General features: G+C 40.8%; 1 protein-coding gene across 5 annotated transcripts in view; it reads left to right on the top strand.

Annotated features, from left to right (window-relative positions):
* LOC308089220 (H-2 class II histocompatibility antigen, E-S beta chain-like) overlaps window positions 1-24,337 on the top strand; it is an 88,471-nt gene that overhangs the window by 51,087 nt on the left and 13,047 nt on the right. For 4 of the 5 annotated variants that reach the window (XR_013933476.1, XR_013933477.1, XR_013933478.1 and 1 more), the window contains exons 5-9: window positions 10,312-10,531; window positions 10,750-10,817; window positions 11,943-12,056; window positions 12,986-13,042; window positions 13,500-14,213. The exons of the other annotated variant lie outside the window; for it this stretch is intronic. The gene's annotated coding sequence lies outside the window, so the exon portion shown is untranslated. The remainder of the gene's footprint in view (window positions 1-10,311; window positions 10,532-10,749; window positions 10,818-11,942; window positions 12,057-12,985; window positions 13,043-13,499; window positions 14,214-24,337) is intronic. 5 annotated transcript variants of the gene reach the window in all.

Here is a 24,337-nt window from a genome sequence, read left to right as displayed (position 1 = left end):
CAAAATCGCTTTCAAAAATGAATTGATTTTATTTTCCTTTTTTTTGTGCAGAGATTTCAAGCTCTTTTTGTCTTTTTTTCATAAGTGCCAAAAACTTCAGGGTGTCGGTTTACATTTGCAAAATGTCTACCTAATAAAGAAAATTACCCCCTAACCTAAACCTAACAAAAGAAAAATATACAATACTAAACTTACTTTCCTAACTAAAGAATCAACAGAAACAAGGAAGTGGTTAAACCAAATAAAAAGACCCCTACAAGGCAAGTGAACAGATTAATACAATAATGAATGAAATAGGCAAATATATACAAAGTAACTAACTCAATAATACGGGTCAGAAAACAACAGGTTTAACTATAAGATAACTAAAGATCAAACAAAGTAACTGAAGGACAAAGGAACAAACAAACAAGCTACATGGGTTCGGGGAGACAGAGGGATTGAATCTCTGCTTGCTCTTTCAAATGAGAGCGACCACTCCCCATGACAGTCAGGGCAGAATGAGCTTTTGTAGGTGAGCTTCAGAGAACAGCCAACCCTGGCTTGGGCGGAGACAAAGGGACGACGAATGGGAGCAGGGGAACAGGGCCAGAGGCTGGACCTGTCAATCTGGACAACCTGAATGTAATCAGCCACTTCACACTCACACCAGCAATCAACGCCACACCCAGTCGCACAGCATTCACACCAGTCTCCACCTTATAAGGATACAGAAAAGCAACAATATAACACAAGCCACAAATAATCCCACAATATTCCAAAGCATCATAATTATACCTAAATAAACCAAATACAAATATATAATAATAAATACAAATACGGCTGGCTGTAACACCCCCCTCCCTAAAGAAAACTTCCCCCCCAAAAGTTATCTCCAGAAGGGGCTAAACGAGAGACACATAATGCACAGCCGAACTCACCATCCTAAGTTTCAAAATGAGGTCCCTCAACCTCCAAAGTGTGAATATGCTCAAATCAGTGATTGGAATTTACTGCAAAACACATGAGGTACACCTCGCCATTTTCTGTTACATGGAGGATGTATTACAAAGCCCGAGTGGCATAAACGCATAAAAAACCATCGGAATAATAAAAACAGGACTACAAATGTATGCGAGTGTTAAAAGGGGTCTGCCAATAACTTTTAATAAAATGACCAAACAAAGAAGTTGCTACGAAATGTCTGTTGTGCATGTTCCCCCAAAGATGGCTGTCTTTTTTTATTCTTTCAAAAAAACACAAATTTAAGCCATAGCTTTTTTTTGGAGAACAAAGGCCGTAATATACTCTATCCTAACACGCTGTCACGCAGTGGAAATATTAGATCTACAAGCTCACAACATGTGGTGTCACCATCGTACACCGAGTATAAATGAAACATATAGATCTATTTCTGAGTGTTTTCACCCTCATATAATGACCTACCTAAAACAGAGACACCAGGATTAATGTTTTAAATTAACTTTAAAAAGAACCATGCAGGCTAAAACACATCTCTATACACTTCATTTCACCACCTGATTTTATATTTTTATTATTGTCTTTACTAGTTTGTTTTGTATGTTTTTAATCACTTTAGTAATATTTTACAGGATGATGTGTATTGTTTTGTTTGTTTCTACTCTTGTTCATTCAAACTGTTTTCATTAAATGATATTTAATGGTTTATTTTTGTTTATGTAAAGCACTGTGTAACTGTGAATTATTGTTTAAATTACATTATATAAATGAATTCTACTTTGTAGAAAACTGTAGACTATTATAGAATCTACAAGGAAAGTAAGGAAAACACAAGGTAATACATTAAATGCATAGAAATAGTAATCTAGGATCATAGGTAAACCAAGAACCTATCATCAGTCTAAACAGTATAATATCAAACAAACGAAAAATATCTGTACATTGAAACTATCCAAACTATAGGATGCCAGGTCTACAATGAACCTGGCATCTGTCTACATAACATGATATCTAAATTACATTTTAACCTTTGCATAAGCCTGCAAGGTCATCAAGGCTAGGTCTAGTGCTACAGTCTTCAGATTATGGTGGTAGATTGGGAGTGAGTCTGCAGCTCTAACTGCAATGGGGAGTTTGTTCCACCGTTTGGGAGCCAGAAGGGAGAAGAGTTTAAGACGTGTGGAGCGTTGTCCAGGGTGTTTTAGAGAAGGGAGAAGAGTCTAGGACGTGTGGAGCGTTGACCAGGGTGTTTTAGAGAAGGGAGAAGAGTCTAGGACGTGTGGAGCGTTGACCAGGGTGTTTTAGAGAAGGGAGAAGAGTCTTGAAGATATGGGGGTGTCATACCTCTGTGAGGGCAGCAACTGGGAGCCAAAGGAGAGAGAGGAGAACGGGTGCAGCCATGGACAGAGAGGTGTTAAAAATGTCCGTCAGCACCTCAGACAGTTGATAAGCACAGTCCCTAAGGGCCCTGCCTGGAATGTTGTCCGGCCCTGCAGCCTTATGTGGCTTGACTACCTGCAGAGACCTTCTCACGTCCTCTACAGTCACACTGGAGAGTAGCTCACCTGATGGAAGGGTGAGCCTGGTGCAGGGGGAGGAGTCAGAGACCTCAAAGCGGGCATAGAAGGTGTTGAGAGCGTCGGGGAGAGATGGATCCTCAGGGCACTCAGCATCTCTCTTACTGTGGTCAGTGATGGTCTTAATTCCTTTCCACATACTCCGGGGGTCGTTGGTGGTGAAGTGCCCCTGGATTTTCAGAGCATAGGATGCTTTGGCCCTTTTTATCCCCGCCGTCAGGTTCCTCCTAGCTTCTCTGAGAGCAAGTGCATCGTCCGACCTAAAAGCAGAGTCCCGCACTTTCAGGAGCGAGCGGACCTCAGCGTTCAGCCAGGGTTTCTGGTTAGGATGGATTGTAATAACCGTAATGATGGTGACATCATCGTCACACTTGCTAATGTAGCCTAGGAAAGTTGACGTATATTCCTCCAGATCCACAGCACCAGACTTTGACGTCGCTGCTTCTCTGAAGATGTGCCATTCAGTGCACTCAAACATTACTTGGAGCATAGAGCCAGCCCCACTGGGCCACACAGTGATGGTCTTCTGTGTAGGTTGCCTGGACACTAGCACCGGGCGGTAGACAGGGACCAGCATAATTGAAATGTGGTCAAAAAAGCCAAGCTTGGGGCGGGAGACAGCTTTATATGCCTCCTTCCTATTTGTATACACACAGTCAAGTATGTTACTTCCCCGAGTTGCAACTTTTACCTGCTGATGAAACCTCGGTAGAATGGCCTTCAGGTCAACGTGGTTGTAGTCGCCACCGACCACGTAGAGCGCCTCCGGATGCTTGTCCTGTAGTGAGCGGATGTTGTCATGTAGCTCCCCCAGTGCCTCATTAGCATTAGCCTTAGGGTGGATGTAAACAGCTACAATAAACACTGCTGTTGTCTCTCTTGGCAGATAATGTGGCCGACACTTAACAGTCAGATATTCGATGTCACCGGAGCAGTGGCTGTTAACCAGCGATCAGTTTATACACCAACCTTTGTTGATATATCTACAGAGCCCGCCTCCTTTTGTCTTCCCCGTTAGTTGTATATTTCGGTCCGCACGGAATAGTAGCAGCCCGTCAAGCTGAACGGCAGTGTCTGGAATGTTGTCTTTTAACCAAGTCTCCGTCAAGAGAAGCACACAGCAAGATGCTAATGTATCCGGTAGGAGACTCAAAGGGGACTCTTTGAGTCTCCTACCCGAGAGACCGCCGGTCATCAAATTATTGTCTCAGGAATGTGACAAAAACTAAAAAATCTCCATGAATTCAATGCTTCATGGGGTGTAATTGATAGAAAATAACAAATTTTTGGGGTGAACTACTCTTTTAAGCCTGTGTTACGACCCCCTGTCTAGGGTAGGGGAGGTGACATAATAATGGAGGACAAAATCGCTTTCAAAAATGAATTGATTTTATTTTCCTTTTTTTTGTGCAGAGATTTCAAGCTCTTTTTGTCTTTTTTTCATAAGTGCCAAAAACTTCAGGGTGTCGGTTTACATTTGCAAAATGTCTACCTAATAAAGAAAATTACCCCCTAACCTAAACCTAACAAAAGAAAAATATACAATACTAAACTTACTTTCCTAACTAAAGAATCAACAGAAACAAGGAAGTGGTTAAACCAAATAAAAAGACCCCTACAAGGCAAGTGAACAGATTAATACAATAATGAATGAAATAGGCAAATATATACAAAGTAACTAACTCAATAATACGGGTCAGAAAACAACAGGTTTAACTATAAGATAACTAAAGATCAAACAAAGTAACTGAAGGACAAAGGAACAAACAAACAAGCTACATGGGTTCGGGGAGACAGAGGGATTGAATCTCTGCTTGCTCTTTCAAATGAGAGCGACCACTCCCCATGACAGTCAGGGCAGAATGAGCTTTTGTAGGTGAGCTTCAGAGAACAGCCAACCCTGGCTTGGGCGGAGACAAAGGGACGACGAATGGGAGCAGGGGAACAGGGCCAGAGGCTGGACCTGTCAATCTGGACAACCTGAATGTAATCAGCCACTTCACACTCACACCAGCAATCAACGCCACACCCAGTCGCACAGCATTCACACCAGTCTCCACCTTATAAGGATACAGAAAAGCAACAATATAACACAAGCCACAAATAATCCCACAATATTCCAAAGCATCATAATTATACCTAAATAAACCAAATACAAATATATAATAATAAATACAAATACGGCTGGCCGTAACACCCCCCTCCCTAAAGAAAACTTCCCCCCCAAAAGTTATCTCCAGAAGGGGCTAAACGAGAGACACATAATGCACAGCCGAACTCACCATCCTAAGTTTCAAAATGAGGTCCCTCAACCTCCAAAGTGTGAATATGCTCAAATCAGTGATTGGAATTTACTGCAAAACACATGAGGTACACCTCGCCATTTTCTGTTACATGGAGGATGTATTACAAAGCCCGAGTGGCATAAACGCATAAAAAACCATCGGAATAATAAAAACAGGACTACAAATGTATGCGAGTGTTAAAAGGGGTCTGCCAATAACTTTTAATAAAATGACCAAACAAAGAAGTTGCTACGAAATGTCTGTTGTGCATGTTCCCCCAAAGATGGCTGTCTTTTTTTATTCTTTCAAAAAAACACAAATTTAAGCCATAGCTTTTTTTTGGAGAACAAAGGCCGTAATATACTCTATCCTAACACGCTGTCACGCAGTGGAAATATTAGATCTACAAGCTCACAACATGTGGTGTCACCATCGTACACCGAGTATAAATGAAACATATAGATCTATTTCTGAGTGTTTTCACCCTCATATAATGACCTACCTAAAACAGAGACACCAGGATTAATGTTTTAAATTAACTTTAAAAAGAACCATGCAGGCTAAAACACATCTCTATACACTTCATTTCACCACCTGATTTTATATTTTTATTATTGTCTTTACTAGTTTGTTTTGTATGTTTTTAATCACTTTAGTAATATTTTACAGGATGATGTGTATTGTTTTGTTTGTTTCTACTCTTGTTCATTCAAACTGTTTTCATTAAATGATATTTAATGGTTTATTTTTGTTTATGTAAAGCACTGTGTAACTGTGAATTATTGTTTAAATTACATTATATAAATGAATTCTACTTTGTAGAAAACTGTAGACTATTATAGAATCTACAAGGAAAGTAAGGAAAACACAAGGTAATACATTAAATGCATAGAAATAGTAATCTAGGATCATAGGTAAACCAAGAACCTATCATCAGTCTAAACAGTATAATATCAAACAAACGAAAAATATCTGTACATTGAAACTATCCAAACTATAGGATGCCAGGTCTACAATGAACCTGGCATCTGTCTACATAACATGATATCTAAATTACATTTTAACCTTTGCATAAGCCTGCAAGGTCATCAAGGCTAGGTCTAGTGCTACAGTCTTCAGATTATGGTGGTAGATTGGGAGTGAGTCTGCAGCTCTAACTGCAATGGGGAGTTTGTTCCACCGTTTGGGAGCCAGAAGGGAGAAGAGTTTAAGACGTGTGGAGCGTTGTCCAGGGTGTTTTAGAGAAGGGAGAAGAGTCTAGGACGTGTGGAGCGTTGACCAGGGTGTTTTAGAGAAGGGAGAAGAGTCTAGGACGTGTGGAGCGTTGACCAGGGTGTTTTAGAGAAGGGAGAAGAGTCTTGAAGATATGGGGGTGTCATACCTCTGTGAGGGCAGCAACTGGGAGCCAAAGGAGAGAGAGGAGAACGGGTGCAGCCATGGACAGAGAGGTGTTAAAAATGTCCGTCAGCACCTCAGACAGTTGATAAGCACAGTCCCTAAGGGCCCTGCCTGGAATGTTGTCCGGCCCTGCAGCCTTATGTGGCTTGACTACCTGCAGAGACCTTCTCACGTCCTCTACAGTCACACTGGAGAGTAGCTCACCTGATGGAAGGGTGAGCCTGGTGCAGGGGGAGGAGTCAGAGACCTCAAAGCGGGCATAGAAGGTGTTGAGAGCGTCGGGGAGAGATGGATCCTCAGGGCACTCAGCATCTCTCTTACTGTGGTCAGTGATGGTCTTAATTCCTTTCCACATACTCCGGGGGTCGTTGGTGGTGAAGTGCCCCTGGATTTTCAGAGCATAGGATGCTTTGGCCCTTTTTATCCCCGCCGTCAGGTTCCTCCTAGCTTCTCTGAGAGCAAGTGCATCGTCCGACCTAAAAGCAGAGTCCCGCACTTTCAGGAGCGAGCGGACCTCAGCGTTCAGCCAGGGTTTCTGGTTAGGATGGATTGTAATAACCGTAATGATGGTGACATCATCGTCACACTTGCTAATGTAGCCTAGGAAAGTTGACGTATATTCCTCCAGATCCACAGCACCAGACTTTGACGTCGCTGCTTCTCTGAAGATGTGCCATTCAGTGCACTCAAACATTACTTGGAGCATAGAGCCAGCCCCACTGGGCCACACAGTGATGGTCTTCTGTGTAGGTTGCCTGGACACTAGCACCGGGCGGTAGACAGGGACCAGCATAATTGAAATGTGGTCAAAAAAGCCAAGCTTGGGGCGGGAGACAGCTTTATATGCCTCCTTCCTATTTGTATACACACAGTCAAGTATGTTACTTCCCCGAGTTGCAACTTTTACCTGCTGATGAAACCTCGGTAGAATGGCCTTCAGGTCAACGTGGTTGTAGTCGCCACCGACCACGTAGAGCGCCTCCGGATGCTTGTCCTGTAGTGAGCGGATGTTGTCATGTAGCTCCCCCAGTGCCTCATTAGCATTAGCCTTAGGGTGGATGTAAACAGCTACAATAAACACTGCTGTTGTCTCTCTTGGCAGATAATGTGGCCGACACTTAACAGTCAGATATTCGATGTCACCGGAGCAGTGGCTGTTAACCAGCGATCAGTTTATACACCAACCTTTGTTGATATATCTACAGAGCCCGCCTCCTTTTGTCTTCCCCGTTAGTTGTATATTTCGGTCCGCACGGAATAGTAGCAGCCCGTCAAGCTGAACGGCAGTGTCTGGAATGTTGTCTTTTAACCAAGTCTCCGTCAAGAGAAGCACACAGCAAGATGCTAATGTATCCGGTAGGAGACTCAAAGGGGACTCTTTGAGTCTCCTACCCGAGAGACCGCCGGTCATCAAATTATTGTCTCAGGAATGTGACAAAAACTAAAAAATCTCCATGAATTCAATGCTTCATGGGGTGTAATTGATAGAAAATAACAAATTTTTGGGGTGAACTACTCTTTTAAGCCTGTGTTACGACCCCCTGTCTAGGGTAGGTGAGGTGACATAATAATGGAGGACAAAATCGCTTTCAAAAATGAATTGATTTTATTTTCCTTTTTTTTGTGCAGAGATTTCAAGCTCTTTTTGTCTTTTTTTCATAAGTGCCAAAAACTTCAGGGTGTCGGTTTACATTTGCAAAATGTCTACCTAATAAAGAAAATTACCCCCTAACCTAAACCTAACAAAAGAAAAATATACAATACTAAACTTACTTTCCTAACTAAAGAATCAACAGAAACAAGGAAGTGGTTAAACCAAATAAAAAGACCCCTACAAGGCAAGTGAACAGATTAATACAATAATGAATGAAATAGGCAAATATATACAAAGTAACTAACTCAATAATACGGGTCAGAAAACAACAGGTTTAACTATAAGATAACTAAAGATCAAACAAAGTAACTGAAGGACAAAGGAACAAACAAACAAGCTACATGGGTTCGGGGAGACAGAGGGATTGAATCTCTGCTTGCTCTTTCAAATGAGAGCGACCACTCCCCATGACAGTCAGGGCAGAATGAGCTTTTGTAGGTGAGCTTCAGAGAACAGCCAACCCTGGCTTGGGCGGAGACAAAGGGACGACGAATGGGAGCAGGGGAACAGGGCCAGAGGCTGGACCTGTCAATCTGGACAACCTGAATGTAATCAGCCACTTCACACTCACACCAGCAATCAACGCCACACCCAGTCGCACAGCATTCACACCAGTCTCCACCTTATAAGGATACAGAAAAGCAACAATATAACACAAGCCACAAATAATCCCACAATATTCCAAAGCATCATAATTATACCTAAATAAACCAAATACAAATATATAATAATAAATACAAATACGGCTGGCCGTAACACCCCCCTCCCTAAAGAAAACTTCCCCCCCCAAAAGTTATCTCCAGAAGGGGCTAAACGAGAGACACATAATGCACAGCCGAACTCACCATCCTAAGTTTCAAAATGAGGTCCCTCAACCTCCAAAGTGTGAATATGCTCAAATCAGTGATTGGAATTTACTGCAAAACACATGAGGTACACCTCGCCATTTTCTGTTACATGGAGGATGTATTACAAAGCCCGAGTGGCATAAACGCATAAAAAACCATCGGAATAATAAAAACAGGACTACAAATGTATGCGAGTGTTAAAAGGGGTCTGCCAATAACTTTTAATAAAATGACCAAACAAAGAAGTTGCTACGAAATGTCTGTTGTGCATGTTCCCCCAAAGATGGCTGTCTTTTTTTATTCTTTCAAAAAAACACAAATTTAAGCCATAGCTTTTTTTTGGAGAACAAAGGCCGTAATATACTCTATCCTAACACGCTGTCACGCAGTGGAAATATTAGATCTACAAGCTCACAACATGTGGTGTCACCATCGTACACCGAGTATAAATGAAACATATAGATCTATTTCTGAGTGTTTTCACCCTCATATAATGACCTACCTAAAACAGAGACACCAGGATTAATGTTTTAAATTAACTTTAAAAAGAACCATGCAGGCTAAAACACATCTCTATACACTTCATTTCACCACCTGATTTTATATTTTTATTATTGTCTTTACTAGTTTGTTTTGTATGTTTTTAATCACTTTAGTAATATTTTACAGGATGATGTGTATTGTTTTGTTTGTTTCTACTCTTGTTCATTCAAACTGTTTTCATTAAATGATATTTAATGGTTTATTTTTGTTTATGTAAAGCACTGTGTAACTGTGAATTATTGTTTAAATTACATTATATAAATGAATTCTACTTTGTAGAAAACTGTAGACTATTATAGAATCTACAAGGAAAGTAAGGAAAACACAAGGTAATACATTAAATGCATAGAAATAGTAATCTAGGATCATAGGTAAACCAAGAACCTATCATCAGTCTAAACAGTATAATATCAAACAAACGAAAAATATCTGTACATTGAAACTATCCAAACTATAGGATGCCAGGTCTACAATGAACCTGGCATCTGTCTACATAACATGATATCTAAATTACATTTTAACCTTTGCATAAGCCTGCAAGGTCATCAAGGCTAGGTCTAGTGCTACAGTCTTCAGATTATGGTGGTAGATTGGGAGTGAGTCTGCAGCTCTAACTGCAATGGGGAGTTTGTTCCACCGTTTGGGAGCCAGAAGGGAGAAGAGTTTAAGACGTGTGGAGCGTTGTCCAGGGTGTTTTAGAGAAGGGAGAAGAGTCTAGGACGTGTGGAGCGTTGACCAGGGTGTTTTAGAGAAGGGAGAAGAGTCTAGGACGTGTGGAGCGTTGACCAGGGTGTTTTAGAGAAGGGAGAAGAGTCTTGAAGATATGGGGGTGTCATACCTCTGTGAGGGCAGCAACTGGGAGCCAAAGGAGAGAGAGGAGAACGGGTGAGAGCCGGGAAATGTGAACATTTTGGCTGTTTGAAGAACAAGCGTGTTGCGGCTTTCTGGATCATTTGGATCGCATTTGGATGATATACAATTGTTAATTATAATGACATGTTCCTATGACTGGTAAATAATAATAATAATATCATCATCTTTTTTAGGAGTGGAGCCCAAAGTGAGACTGAAGTCAGAGACTCCCCCTCGTCGTGGTGAACACACTCACATGCTGAGGTGCAGCAGCTACGACTTCTATCCTAAAGTGATCCTGGTGACCTGGTGGATAGGTCAAGAACCTTTGACCTCTGGTCTCTCCTCCACTGATGAGCTGTCTGATGGAGACTGGTACTACCAGTACCACTCCTACCTGGAGTACACACCCAGGTACACACCTAACAGACACTTATACATAGAAATACACAACCAATAGACACCTCTGATGGTACTACCAGTGTGTGTGTGTCTGTCTGTCTGTCTGTCTGTCTGTCTGTCTGTCTGTCTGTCTGTCTGTCTGTCTGTCTGTCTGTCTGTGTGTGTGTGTGTGTGTGCGTGCGTGCGTGCGTGCGTGCGTGCGTGCGTGCGTGCGTGCGTGTGTATTACAGATCAGGAGAGAAGATCACATGCATGGTGGAACATCCCAGCCTGACCGCGCCTATCAAGATGGACTGGGGTCAGTTACTGTAATCTAGCGTAATCTACTGTCTAACTAGCAGATATACAAGCTCATAGCGTGGCACCGAGTTCCGCACTATGAGCTTTGTATATCTGCTTTTGTTTTTTAAATCGTGAACATTTGTGCAAATCTTTGAATATATATTTTTTAAAGTGAACATTTGTAACTGTCAAATGTCTCTCAACATATGTCTTAATTTTTATGAAAAAGACTATTGTTGCTATATCAGTGGTGCTCAAACTTTTTCTTGTCAAGAACCCCCAAAACTATATGTTTTTGGCCGTTGATCCCCATCAAAATATGTTGTTCCAGGGACCCCCCAGAAGCAAATATTTGAGTTGAAATGTATATATGAATTATATTCAAACATTTGCACAAATGTTCAAGATTTTTCAAAAATAGCAGATCTACGAGTGCCGTGCTTATTGATTTGATAAAAGCCGATCAAAGACCAGATTGATTTGATAAAAACAGATTAAAGACCATATTGATTTGATAAAAATAGATTAAAGACCAGATTGATTTGATAAAAGCAGATAAAAGACCAGATTGATTTGATAAAAACAGATTAAAGACCAGATTGATTTGATAAAAGCAGATCAAAGAGTCATCATGGTCTCATCAATGTGAAAACAAGACCGTTTTCTAAGAAAGAACAAGCGCTGATGTTCTTTTTTACAAACTGCCTCACAGTTCTGAGTCTATGACTCTGTACCAAGATACTTTCTGCACATTCCACAGCCTGGTTTATAATCATCATAGTAAAAGGTTGATTCATGTCTTCTAAAATCTATCATCATATCCTTTGTTTTGGATGTATTTAGCTCTAAGAAGGACATGTCACATCAGGTGACAAACTCCTCAAGGACTGGACCAATAGGGTTGGACTCATTATTACTTAACAGACTCACAATGACTGTGTTGTCTGTTTATTGTTTATTTTGTTTGATTGTTGTAGCTTATTGTCAGATGACTCCATGTCAGAGTCTGTGAAGAACAAGGTGTTTAATCTACTGTAATAATATGATAGTATGATATATGATATGATATGATATGATATGATATGATATGATATGATATGATATGATATGATATGATATGATATGATATTTGTATTTTCAGATGACTCCATGCCAGAGTCAGTGAAGAACAAGGTGGCCATGGGAGCATCAGGTCTGGTTCTGGGTCTGGTCTTGTTCCTGTCTGGATTCATCTACTTCCAGTGGAAGAAACGAGGTGATTAACATGTTTAATTAACATGTTTGCCAGACCCAAGGGGTCGGGCTTACATGAGGCTTTGTATCTGTTTCGTCCATACATGGGCAGGGGTCATTTGTCCTCCGGCCCCAGCCAAAAAAGTCTGTCCCCCTTTCGTCCATACATGGGTATACACAGGCTGACACGTCATGTGAAGTCCGGCTTAGCCGTGACGTAGTGTATGTTTTGTACCTGTTTCCTCCATGTATGGAGGCTTTGTACCATGAGGCTTTGTACCCGTTTCGTCCATACATGGGCAAGTCTGTCCCCCTTTCGTCCATACATGGGCATAGACACAGGCTGACACGTCATGTGAAGTCCGGCTTAGCCGTGACGTAGTGCTCTGATCTTATAAAGTAAGATCAGAGCTAATAAGTACTTATTCTGGGTCTGGCAGAACCAGGTCTCCTGGTCTTGTTAATTAATAAATACACTACCAGTGGAAGAAATGAGGCGATTAGCATGTTTAATTAACATGTTTCATTAATTAATCTACTACCAGTGGATGAAAAGAGGTCAGATCAATAGAGGATCACATGACATGTGGAACCCTCACAGAAATGCAAACAGACAGACAAACAAACAAACAAACAAACAAACAAACAAACAAACATGTAAAGCCACAACCTAAACTGGTTTATATTGGTTTTGAACCTTAACCGGTTTAGACCAGTTTAGACGACCTAGTTAGAGGTCAAAGTGTGTTCTATGTTGTTACATTTAGCTTTAATACATCAGTGTTACATTTAGTCCTAAATAAGAGTCAAATGTTCACATTAGTTCTGATGACTGAATGTTATTGTGTTATTGTGTGTACATTTATGCATTTTATGGAGAAATACACACAATACAGTACATATAATTCATTTGTTTGTGTGTATTAACTGTCTCTCTTCTTCTTCTATCAGGTCGTATTCTGGTGCCGACAACCAATGACGATCTTTAGACTCCTCCCACACACCCAGGTTCACTTCCTCTTTCTTTTTACTGAACTTTGTTTCTTTTTTTTATATGTATAAAAGTGTATGAAAGGGCTTGTGTGTGTTTTCATCAGTTTGATGAACCGCCCACACTAATTGGGACTCCTTCTTCCTTTGGTGTGGCTCCTAAACCCTGACCTTTAACCTCACATAAACTATGTCTATAAACCTAACCTTAACCTTAACCTTACTAATAACATGATCTATGTTCTATGATCTATGATCTATGATCTATGATCATGATCTATCAACCATTTATAGCATAGTTTTAAATCATTAACTCATTAACCATTAACACACATTTAACAAGTTATGAATAACACATTAACTCATAATTTGGGAATGATTAATTTACTATTATAAGGGAAGGCTATTCTAAAGTGTTAACATGTTCACACAGTTAATACATTCTGATTCTTATTGGTTTATTGTCTTTTCACAGAACACCTGGGTGTGTTTTCAGAGAAGCAGAGTCATCGCTGCTCCCTGGTGGAGAGAGGAGGAAATACGTGTGTGTCCATTCAGCTTTTAAATACTCATAACAGCAGCACAATGATGATATCATCAACCTTTTTCACTAATGTGTCCTTTAAACAATTAAAAATGCTAATTGGCTAGCTAAAGCTAACGATAATTACTGTCTTTTCCCGGTGTTTCGCCCAGGTTGACGTGGTTTTGAGGTGAGGTTAAGGTTAGGGTTAAAGTTAGGTTTATAGACATAGTTTATGTGAGGTTAAAGGTCAGGGTTTAGGCGCCACCTGGGCGACACACCAAAGGAAGAGGGAGTCCCAATTAGTGTGGGCGGTTCATCAAATTACTTTGTATAGTTTCTGTCGTCAGAAAACACAAACCTAATATTTCAGTTCTACACTATATTGAAACATTAAATAAATGATCACACACACAATCAGAGTTCTTCATAACATATAATATTAATATCCATCTGAATGGAAGTCAGTCAACCATGTTTGTGAAAAAGGTTTTATTATTTTATAATTGACCAAAAGTCATTTATTATTATGTAATCATTTATAATGTGTGATAATTAATGTGTTACGATCATCATGACATCACTATTTCCCTGTGATGGGTGGACCTGGTCCTCTAGGGTGGTCTGAGGTGATGGGTGGACCTAAACCCTCTAGGGTGGTCTGAGGTGATGTGTGGACCTAAAGCCTCTCTAGGGTGGTCTGAGGTGATGTGTGGACCTAAACCCTCTAGGGTGGTCTGAGGTGACTATTTATCTTTCCGTTTTTCAGCTCCACTGTTGTGTTTCTATCCGTTCCTTCCCCCCTGGGATCTGGGCCCCTGCTCATGAATGGTTTGAAGTTCAGATGTTAGATTTTGGCTTTAATTTGCTTGGTTTGAATGGAATGTCACAATATCAATAAAGGAATGAGAAAACATAATTGTGCCTCATGTTCTCTTACATTTCACTGCAGGTGGGTTGCCAATTTCAGCCATTCAAGAGAGAGTGCCCATTCACAATATAGAGCTATTTAACACTGTTACTGAACAAACACTCTATAGTAATGATTACTATCACAATATAGAGCTATTTAACACTGTTACTGAATAAATACTCTATAGTAATGATTACTATCACAATATAGAGCTATTTAACACTGTTACTGAACAAATACTCTATAGTAATGATTACTATCACAATATAGAGCTATTTAATACTGTTACTGAACAAACACTCTATAGTAATGATTACTATCACAATATAGAGCTATTTAACACTGTTACTGAATAAATACTCTATAACAATGATTACTATCACAATATAGAGCTATTTAACACTGTTACTGAACAAACACTCTATACATGTACGGGTTGTAAATGGAGAAAGTGCCAAAACCAGAAGTTCTGCCATAACGCTCGTGACAGACAAGCGTCATGTGAACCATGGCTAGCTTTTTTACATAAAGTCCCTCAGTTTGGCTGTTGCGATGTGACACTATTGTGATCTTGTTGTGAGCTATAGTATATCTGCTATTTTTGGTATTTTTTTTGAAAATTGTTAAGTAGTGTTTCTTTTCCGATAATTTGTAAAACATTTTTGGGACATTTTAGCCTGTAGTAACATGTCATAAATAGGGACACCAAGTTGAAAACAGCTACAGTATGACTTTGGAAAATCCATAAAGTCCTTCTTCACCCACTGATGACTTCCTCAAATATTGCTTTAACTATTGATGGTTTGACCTCCTCACCCTCCATCACACAACCACATGCACTAACACACACGCACGCACGCACGCACGCACGCGCGCACGCACACACACACACACACACACACACACACACACACACACACACACACACACACACACATACACATACACATACACACACACACACACACACACACACACACACACACACACACACACACACACACACACACACACAGACCAGGAGGACCCTGGGGGTCCCCAGACCCCACTTTGAGAACCAATGGCTATATAGCCAAAGGCTATATAAAAAAAACTATAATAACACAAATGTCTTTGATTGATTTATCCATATTTTATACTTTGGCTATTAAAAAATAGCAGATTTACAAGTCCGAGCTATGAGCTTGTAGATCTGCTATTTTTGAAAGATCTTGAATTTGTTTCAAAATATTTTGAGATGGCAAATACAAATAGGCCTAATTTTGGGAGTCCTTGCATGAACAAGTTCCACTGATATATAGCAACAATATTTTGTTTAAGAAAACTGCTAGGATTTAGAAGACATTAGTAGAATCGGTCTCAGGTCTTAATGGGTTAATAAACAGAAGGGGGAAAAAATTATAATGTTATCCAATCAGGAACCAGACAATCTTTTATCTGGAGAGAGAGAGAGAGAGAGAGAGAGAGAGAGAGAGAGAGAGAGAGAGAGGAGGGGACAGTATTTGTAACCATTATGACAAATGAAATTCCGGGAGCAGGATGTAGGCTCTATACGTCCTCCCGGTGGGGGCTCCTCATTGGCTGTTGGGATACAACAGCAGTGACAACACACACAAATGTGTGGGAGGAGTTAATTGGCATGACGACTAAATTGGGGAGAACAATGGGTAAACAAATACATTTTAAAAAATAGTAATAATGTGGTAAAGTGTAATAGGAGTGTGTTTTGCTGAAAGTCTACCGTGAGAATTGCATCTCGCCAAGTCGGTGGCTTTGTGAGGAGAGGGCCGGGCCCACTAATGCAAACAAGCAGAGAAAAACGGGGTCATGAAACAGAATGTTCCCCAGACATTCTGGAATGTTTTCGCTCTGACCTCTTCTTTCTGGGGGGAACTGTTCATGGATCTTCTCTTCGTACCAGCAGATAGGCGTCTGACTTTGTCCAAGTAGCGGTTGAACCCGACACTGGACATACTATTTATGCAAAATGTTCTTCTTCCAAACACTTTTCACCTCCCAATTTAGAGCAGGGGCTCCCAAACCGCAGAGAAATGTAGTGTCTCCCCGGGACCCAAATGTACAAAAATACATTAAGATTAAGCCCCGTTTAAAGAATAGCACATCTACAAGCTCACAATGTGACACATTGTGAGCTTGTAGATCTTGTTCTTCATCTTGTTGTGAATTATTTTTTGACTCAAATAAGGCAAAAAAGGTACCTACAAATTTGACTTAAGTTTACTTAAGTAGTGTGGTTTAGTTTAGTTTAGTCATGTTTATTTCGAATATGTTAATTAAAACAGAAACATTTTTTGCACTTTCGAAATCACAAAGAAAAACAATAAAATGAATATCAGATTAAAATATAGCAAAAAAAAGAAACAAGAGGAGAAAAAAAGAGAAAGTAATCTAAACATATCCGAAAAGGAGTGAGATGAAGTAAAACTTATATTCAATTATATATCAAAATATATATCCTAATATAAATATACATACACACTTATACATCCATATCATAGATATGATAGAAAATAGTACATCCTATCTCTGTAAGAACAGTGCCTAAACTAGGCTGGCTAGTGTCCAAAACAAAGATGTTCCCATTACAGTACAGTACATGTTGTATTCAGTTGCTTTCTCCCGTCGGCTCCTGACAGAACGGAGCCCATTTGGATAATGAATGGAACATTCCAGACATACTGTAGCCTAGCTGGGCCTTCTGTCTGACATGCCGACCGTTAAAACTCTGACCTGGGCTACTGTGGACAGAGTTGGGACAGTTAGGGAGACTCCGGAGACTGTTTATCTGTATGCAGACTAGACTAGAGCAGTGGTGATCAAAGTGGGGTCCGGGGACCCCCAGGGGTGCCTGAGGGGGTTCCAGGGGGTCCCTAGCTAAATTATATATAGTTAGGAACCAAGTGGACCCTATATGGGTCTGTAACTCTGAGAGTGTACAAATGGAACCAAATGGTCCATGGCCTCATGCATATCACACCAGGGGTCCTTGAAATTGAAATGGTCGAGAATTACTACTATAGCTGTAAAAGTCTTCTCTTATTGGGGTCCCTGGCATATCTTTTCAAATGGGGGTCCACAGGCTAATGTGTGTCAATTTGGGGGTCCTTGACACAAAAAAGTTTGAGAACCAATGGACTAGACTAGAGGACTGTGTGTGCGTGCATGAAGGGATTCATGACAACAGATTTTTACCAGTTGCCGAGTTTTTCATAATAGTTGTCGGAGGAGGTAGGGTGGCTGTCTTGGAATGGTAACGTTCCCGGGTTCGATCCCCGGCTTCTCCTGGCTGTGGGTCACACAGTGCCCTTGAGCAAGACTCTTCCTAACCCCATAACTGCTCCCAATGAGGAGGTCGGTGCCTTGCATTGGTTAGCTGCTGTCGGTTTGTAGAATGTGTCTGTGTGGGTGTTTATGGTGAATGTAAATGCACCATAAACTGTTTTATGGATTTCAATGAAATCAAACCCCCCCCCCCCTCCATCTCCGGCTTTGTCTTGCAGATCGTCATCCCGTTCTTCAGCCTCTTGATCAAAGACATCTACTTCCTCAACGAGGGCTGTACCAACCGGCTACAGAGTGGACAGGTCAACTTTGAGGTGAGCCAGTGGAATGTCACATTTGGGACACAGGCATTTCCCGACCGACCTGTATATTAGTTGCTGCACCGGATCGTATTTCCCAAGAGGGTCTTGAAGAATTGCCCTCTTGACACCATTCAGTTGATACGATCTTTATGTAATAATACGCCAATCTACACAGTGAAATCCTCAATTTTAATTTAAATTATGTAATATTTAAATATTGCAATATTCAATACTCAATATATGGACATTTTTCATAATTTGTAATTTTCCAAATATCTCTGTTCATCGGGACATTCCCTTTATTTTGTGATTTCCGTTTGGGGGGGTGGGGAGGGGGTCTATCTATACATATTTCTTAATCACTTAAACCCCATATGTTGTTGAGCGGAGTCCCTCAGGGCTCTGTACTAGTGACTTTTCAGTTTCCACGCTAAATATCTTCGTTGGAAATAGCCGACCACCTACAAGCTCACAAGCCCCCAAGCTCATTGTGAGCTTGTATCTCCATTGAGAGCTGGATGTTTCCTGGCACTGACTGAATGTTATCTTCTCTCTGATCGTGTTTCAGAAATTCTGGGAGCTGGTCAAGCAAGTGAGTGAGTTCATGACCTTGAAGAAAGTGGAATGTCCCTTTGAGAAGGACCACCGGATCCTGCAGTACCTGCTGACCGCTCCCGTGTTCAGCGAGGACGGTACGTAAGCGCCCAATGCAGTGTTTCCCATTCTGTGGCTCGGGGCCCCTTTGTGGCATGTGGACCCGTTTTTATGGGTTAGCGCGAGTATATATCCCTTTATTTTTTGTTTCCTACATTTAGTTTTGAATTATTATTATTTCAAAATATTTCAAAAAATTCCCCCCCAAAATTGTAATCATTTTTTTCATAAATTAAAAACAAATATATAAACAAAATAATACAAAATGTAAGCAATTCCATAAATTAGAGGGATTCTTTTTTTTAAGAATGAAAATAGCTGATCTACACAGCGTGTTGCTATGCGACGTGTTGTTACTGTAGCTTGAAGATCTGTTATTTCCTTGATGGAGTATAAACTGAGCTCAAACACTTAAACTCTCGATACTTAGTACACTAATACTAAGTTCATCGGTATCGGCTTTGTACTTGGTACGCTCTTTTTTCCCTCTACAACCGAAAATAGCCGATCTGTAAGCCCAATAACGTGTCCCAACGCGACACGTTGTGAGCTTGTAGATTGGCAATTTTTGCCAATCTACCCAGAATAGGGATACTAGGGTTTAAGTTAAAAGTAAAATCACACACACTCCGTCCCTTTCCTCTCTCTATACTTGGGCACCAGTAGCACATATAGGAGCATGTAATCTCACACCGACCCTCCCTTTTTATCCTTGTCAAAGCACCGCCATTGGCCGCCGGGCCTTGTCACTCAACGTATGGAGGGGCTAGACTGGGGCCGGTGTGTGTGTAATCTTCTTGATGCTATAAGCACCAGGAGAGATGCCTCCACCACCCTGCTGTTCCTCAGACATAGAGAGATAGGATCACATTCAGATTAGCCTGGCCTGGCTACACACAGATTAAAGAAATAACAGCACACACCCTGTCTGTCTGGGTCTGCACTTTACTCTGTCCACTGCTGCATTATGGTGATGTCATCACCCAGCCATTCCATTGTGTTACTGCTATGCTCAGTGGTGTAAAGTAACTAAGTACATGTACTCAAGTACTGTACTTAAGTACACTTTTTGAGGAGTCTTTACTTTACTGGAGTATTTTCCAATTTTCTGTGCTTTTACTTCTACTCCACTACATCTCAGAGGCAATTATTGTACTTTTACTCCACTACAATTATTTGAAAACTTACTTAGTTACTGGTTACTTTGTGGATTTTGATTATTATTACAAAACATACATTAACCATTTCAGCCCTACTTCAGCTAAACTTTGGCTATTTGAAAAAGGCCCGATCTACAAGCTCACAATGTGTTCACAATGCGACACATTGTGAGATTGTAGATCTGCTCTTTTCAAAGGATTTTATCCATTTGGAAACTTGCGAAATGTGACATTCTGCATAATGAGTACTTTTACTTTTGGTACTTAAAGTATATTTTGATCAAGGAGTTAAACCACTTTTGTACTTTTACTCAAGTAAATTTGAAATACCAGACTTTTACTTGTAACAGAGTATTTCTATATTGTGGTATTGATCATCTGAGCACTTTTTCCATCACTGGTGAGGACCAATTTTGTGAAGATAAAGCTTAGAGAATAGGTGAAGTGCTCCTTTGACTCTCGACAGTCGGCCTGGTTAAAAACTAAGCGTTGTGTCTTGTGTTCTTCCCCACAGCGCTGAGCCTGGCATCGTATGAGAGTGAAGGACCTGAAAACAACATGGAGAAGGACAGGTGGAAGTCTCTGAGGTGTGTGGACCCATTCACTGTCACAGTCTCGTCTTACATAATACATGCCTGCTGACCACATATACTGAATGTTTGATTTGACTTCTATTAGTTTATGTAAAACAAAAATAATAATAATAATTCTACAAATGCCATCTAAATCAGTAGTGCTCACACTTTGAAAAAATGCTTGCTCTGCTGTTTTTGAATAGCCAACGCAAAAATCTAAAACGACACAGATGCTTTCCCAGTTTTAATGGATTAAAGGGATAGTTCAACCAAAAAAAATACTTATTTTCGATCGATTACACACCCCATGGAGACTTGAATTCATGGAGACTTTTTTGTTTTTGTCAAAAAGGTTGACACTTTGAGTCTCCTACCGGAGCCGCTGCCGGTCATCAAATTATTGGCTTAGTAATGTGACAAAAACAGAAAAAATATACATGAATTCAAGTCTCCATGGGGTGTGTAATCGATAGAAGAAAAAAAAAGTAAATTTGGGGGTGAACTATCCCTTTAAGTAAAAATCAGAGTACTTCTTTCTGTTTCTAATAGCCGCCTCTTCTGTCCACAGGTCCACTCTGCTAAGCAGGGTGTAACGTAGTGACGTGAAGAAAGCACAGTGACGCTGAATCCTCTAGACAAGCAAAGCGCCCAGTGCCCAGTCATTGTTGTCTTTGTCCAAAATGAAGTATCCCCGTTTTGAAAGGGAAGCGACAATCTCCACTCCGGCTGAAGAGGACTGTTTCTTTTCTTTTCTGTTTTTTCATTCCTCCGGCGTCAAGATTTCTATAGAGGCGTACTGAGTTTTTACTTAACTCTTTTGTGCTGTATATTTTGGGACAGCTGTTTTTTCATCTCTTTGTATGAATAAGTCTTTTTTTTTTTACTTTAAATTTTTATCCCACGATTTTGTAACCCTATTTTTTACACCCAGTGCCAATTGTCTATGTAATCCTGGGCACTACCTTCCCTCTGCCAACCTAGGGAGGCCAGGGCCGAGCTCATGCCTCCTTCAATGCATGAGAGCCAACTGACCTTCTTGTCACCTGACAGGGGAGAGTTTCCCTGGTTGGACGTAGCGCGTGGAAGGAACACGTTATTCCAACCAGTTCCCTTCCCCTCCATCAGGCGCCCCGGCTGGCCAGGGGGAGGCAGTATAGTGACCAGGATTACTGCATGTTTTTGTGAGGGTATCTACCCTAGGAGACACGGGGAGAACATGCAAACTCCACACAGAAAGGCCCTTTCGCCAACCCCACCTAGGGTATGGGCACTGATGACGCGGAGGAGAGAACACGCCCCCAGCGCCCACAGCGTCCCCTGCGGGAATCGAACCCAGGACCTTCTAGCTGTGAGGCGACAGCACTACCGACTGTGCCACCGTGCCCCCTATTTGTATAAGTCTTGAAAACAGTGCTATATGACCATCACCGTAATAGCCAAGGGAGGTATTTTTCTTCTCCAAAGCTGTGGGTCTGATTTATATGTCATCTCACATTGGTGTGCAAATGCCGGAAAAAAGGAGACGCGACGCGTTATGAGCTTGTAGATCTGCCGTTTTTGCCGCAGGATACCGTCACATGACGGCATACAAATTAAGCATTACAGTAGACGTTTAGCGTATGGCTGGGGGGTCAGTGGCTCCTCGGCCATCTTCAACATGTATTATCCACTGAAGCTAAAAGTTAGCTGCGGGTCAGCTAACTCATTCTGAACGGGTAGAACAAAAACAAACAAACAAACAAACAAAAAAGATTCTCTTTGTCTCAAAATGCCAGAATTCTCAGAACCGAGAAACTCCTCTCAATGTCAAAACCTTAACCTGCAACACTGTTGTTCCATTATAAAAGCTAGCCTTTTTTGTAGTTTCTCTTATTATGCATTTCTCCTCGTTTATGTATGGCGAAAATGTCTTTGGTCCGTGTGTGGTGGTCAGCCACCCTTTGTATTTCTCTGCAGAAGTTATATTTTGTGCTGTGTAAAATGCACTGGCTGCATTTGAACATGATGTCATGTTTTTTTGGTGTATGTATTTTTTTTAAATTTGATTTATTTGAAAAGCCAAAACCACATGGTCACCGCAGTTCGAGGATAACACAAGAAAGTCCTGAGACTTATTTCCGTTGAGGTCCTCTTACAATTAACAATCACTACGTTAAAAATACATTACAATACAAAACACATGTAACTACCGAAACACTACATAGACACACGTGACATATAATACAGATACAGTACACATTACACAACAATACAAAACACTAGTAACATTCCCAGTACATACATACCAACAATACATGAACACATGTAACATACACAGTACACAAACAAGTGCTACCTTATCTTTCCTAGTCTAAAGACCCTCTATAGGGGAACCTTTTCTAATAGACATGAGTTAGTTATTGTATTTAAAAGTCCTCAGATTGGTTGTCAGTTTGACACTGATTTCGAGGTCATTCCACTGTGTGGCTCCTATGTAAGTAAATGATTCCCTGCCTACTTTACTTTTAAAAGCCGGATGGCTCACATCTGCTACACTGGCTCTGGTGAAAAAATGGTGTACTTCGCTTCTCTGAGTAAAACATGTCTTTAAAAATATGCCATATATTATCTTATGAACCATGGTCAATCTGGCCATGGTTACCCTGGATTCTACTGGGAGCCAGTTGAGTTCTCTAAACTGGTTCCTACCTATATGGGATCTGGGTCCTAACCCTAGAATGACCCTGATCAGTCTATTCTGAGCTGACTGTAGCTTTGTTTTGAGGGATTTCATTAAGCCCTCGAACCAAGATGTACATGCAAAATCAAAATGGCACATAATAAGAGAATTGGCCACTACCTGTTTTGTCTCCCTATCCAAGTACCTTGCTGTCCTTGCCAGAAATGTAGTCAATCCGGAGACTTTGCTCAATACCTTGCTGGCCATATTTCGGCCATCTAGGTTACCCTCCCAGATACATCCCAGGTATTTCACCGATGATTTTGCTTCAATGTAGTCAGAATTTAATTTGACCTTGAAAACAGGGCTCTTTCCTAATTTGATTTTAGAGCCAAACAGAATTGATTCTGACTTCCCTGTGTGTAAAGATAACTTGTTATCTATAAGCCAGGAATTAACATTTGTGAATTCCTCACTCAGGGAACTCTCCAGTGTGGATTGTTCCTTATGGGACATCAGCAGAGCAGAATCATCGGCATACAAGAACAAATCACAGTTACAGGCATCTGCCATATCATTCACGTATACCAAAAACAGTGCTGGGCCTAGAATGCTTCCCTGAGGAACACCACATTTCATGATGCTTGAATCAGACAAAACACCATTCACCTCTACCCTCTGTTCGCGGTCCGTTAGGTAGGATTGAAACAATTTGCATGCTGCCCTGTCTGCCCCCAGGGCCTCAAGCTTTGTACTGTGCTGTGTAAAGCCTCATCAGGAAACAGACCCCTTGTTCTTTATCTAATGGGACTCTTGGCCTTGTGCTTAAAACGGAGGCGTGATGATAGTGTGTTGGTGATAATCAGTGGTGGACAATGGCTAAGTACACGTACTTGATTGAGTACTGTACTTGAGTACATCTTTGTTTTGAGTATTGAGTACTATCTGTACTTCACTACTTAGTTTTTTCCTCCCCACTACATTAGCCTACACTACGACAAATATTGTACTTTTGACTCCACTACATTGCTAGGAAGGAACCCCTGGGACCCAAACTTATAAAAGTACATTATGAATGAACCATTCAAGCCCTATACTTAAAAAATAGTGAACAGAATTGATCTACAAGCTCACACTGTGTAGTAATGTGGCGCTTTGTGAGCATGTAGATCGGCGATTTTCAAAATTTTCAGATTTTCTTTCCTTCTAAATTTCAATATAGCA

This window comes from Gymnoscopelus braueri, assembly GCF_963280865.1.
Source record: "Gymnoscopelus braueri genome assembly, chromosome: 7".
NCBI classification, from domain to species: domain Eukaryota; kingdom Metazoa; phylum Chordata; class Actinopteri; order Myctophiformes; family Myctophidae; genus Gymnoscopelus; species Gymnoscopelus braueri.
Note: the sequence above shows the minus strand (reverse complement) of the source record. Positions and strands in the feature narration are given on the sequence as shown.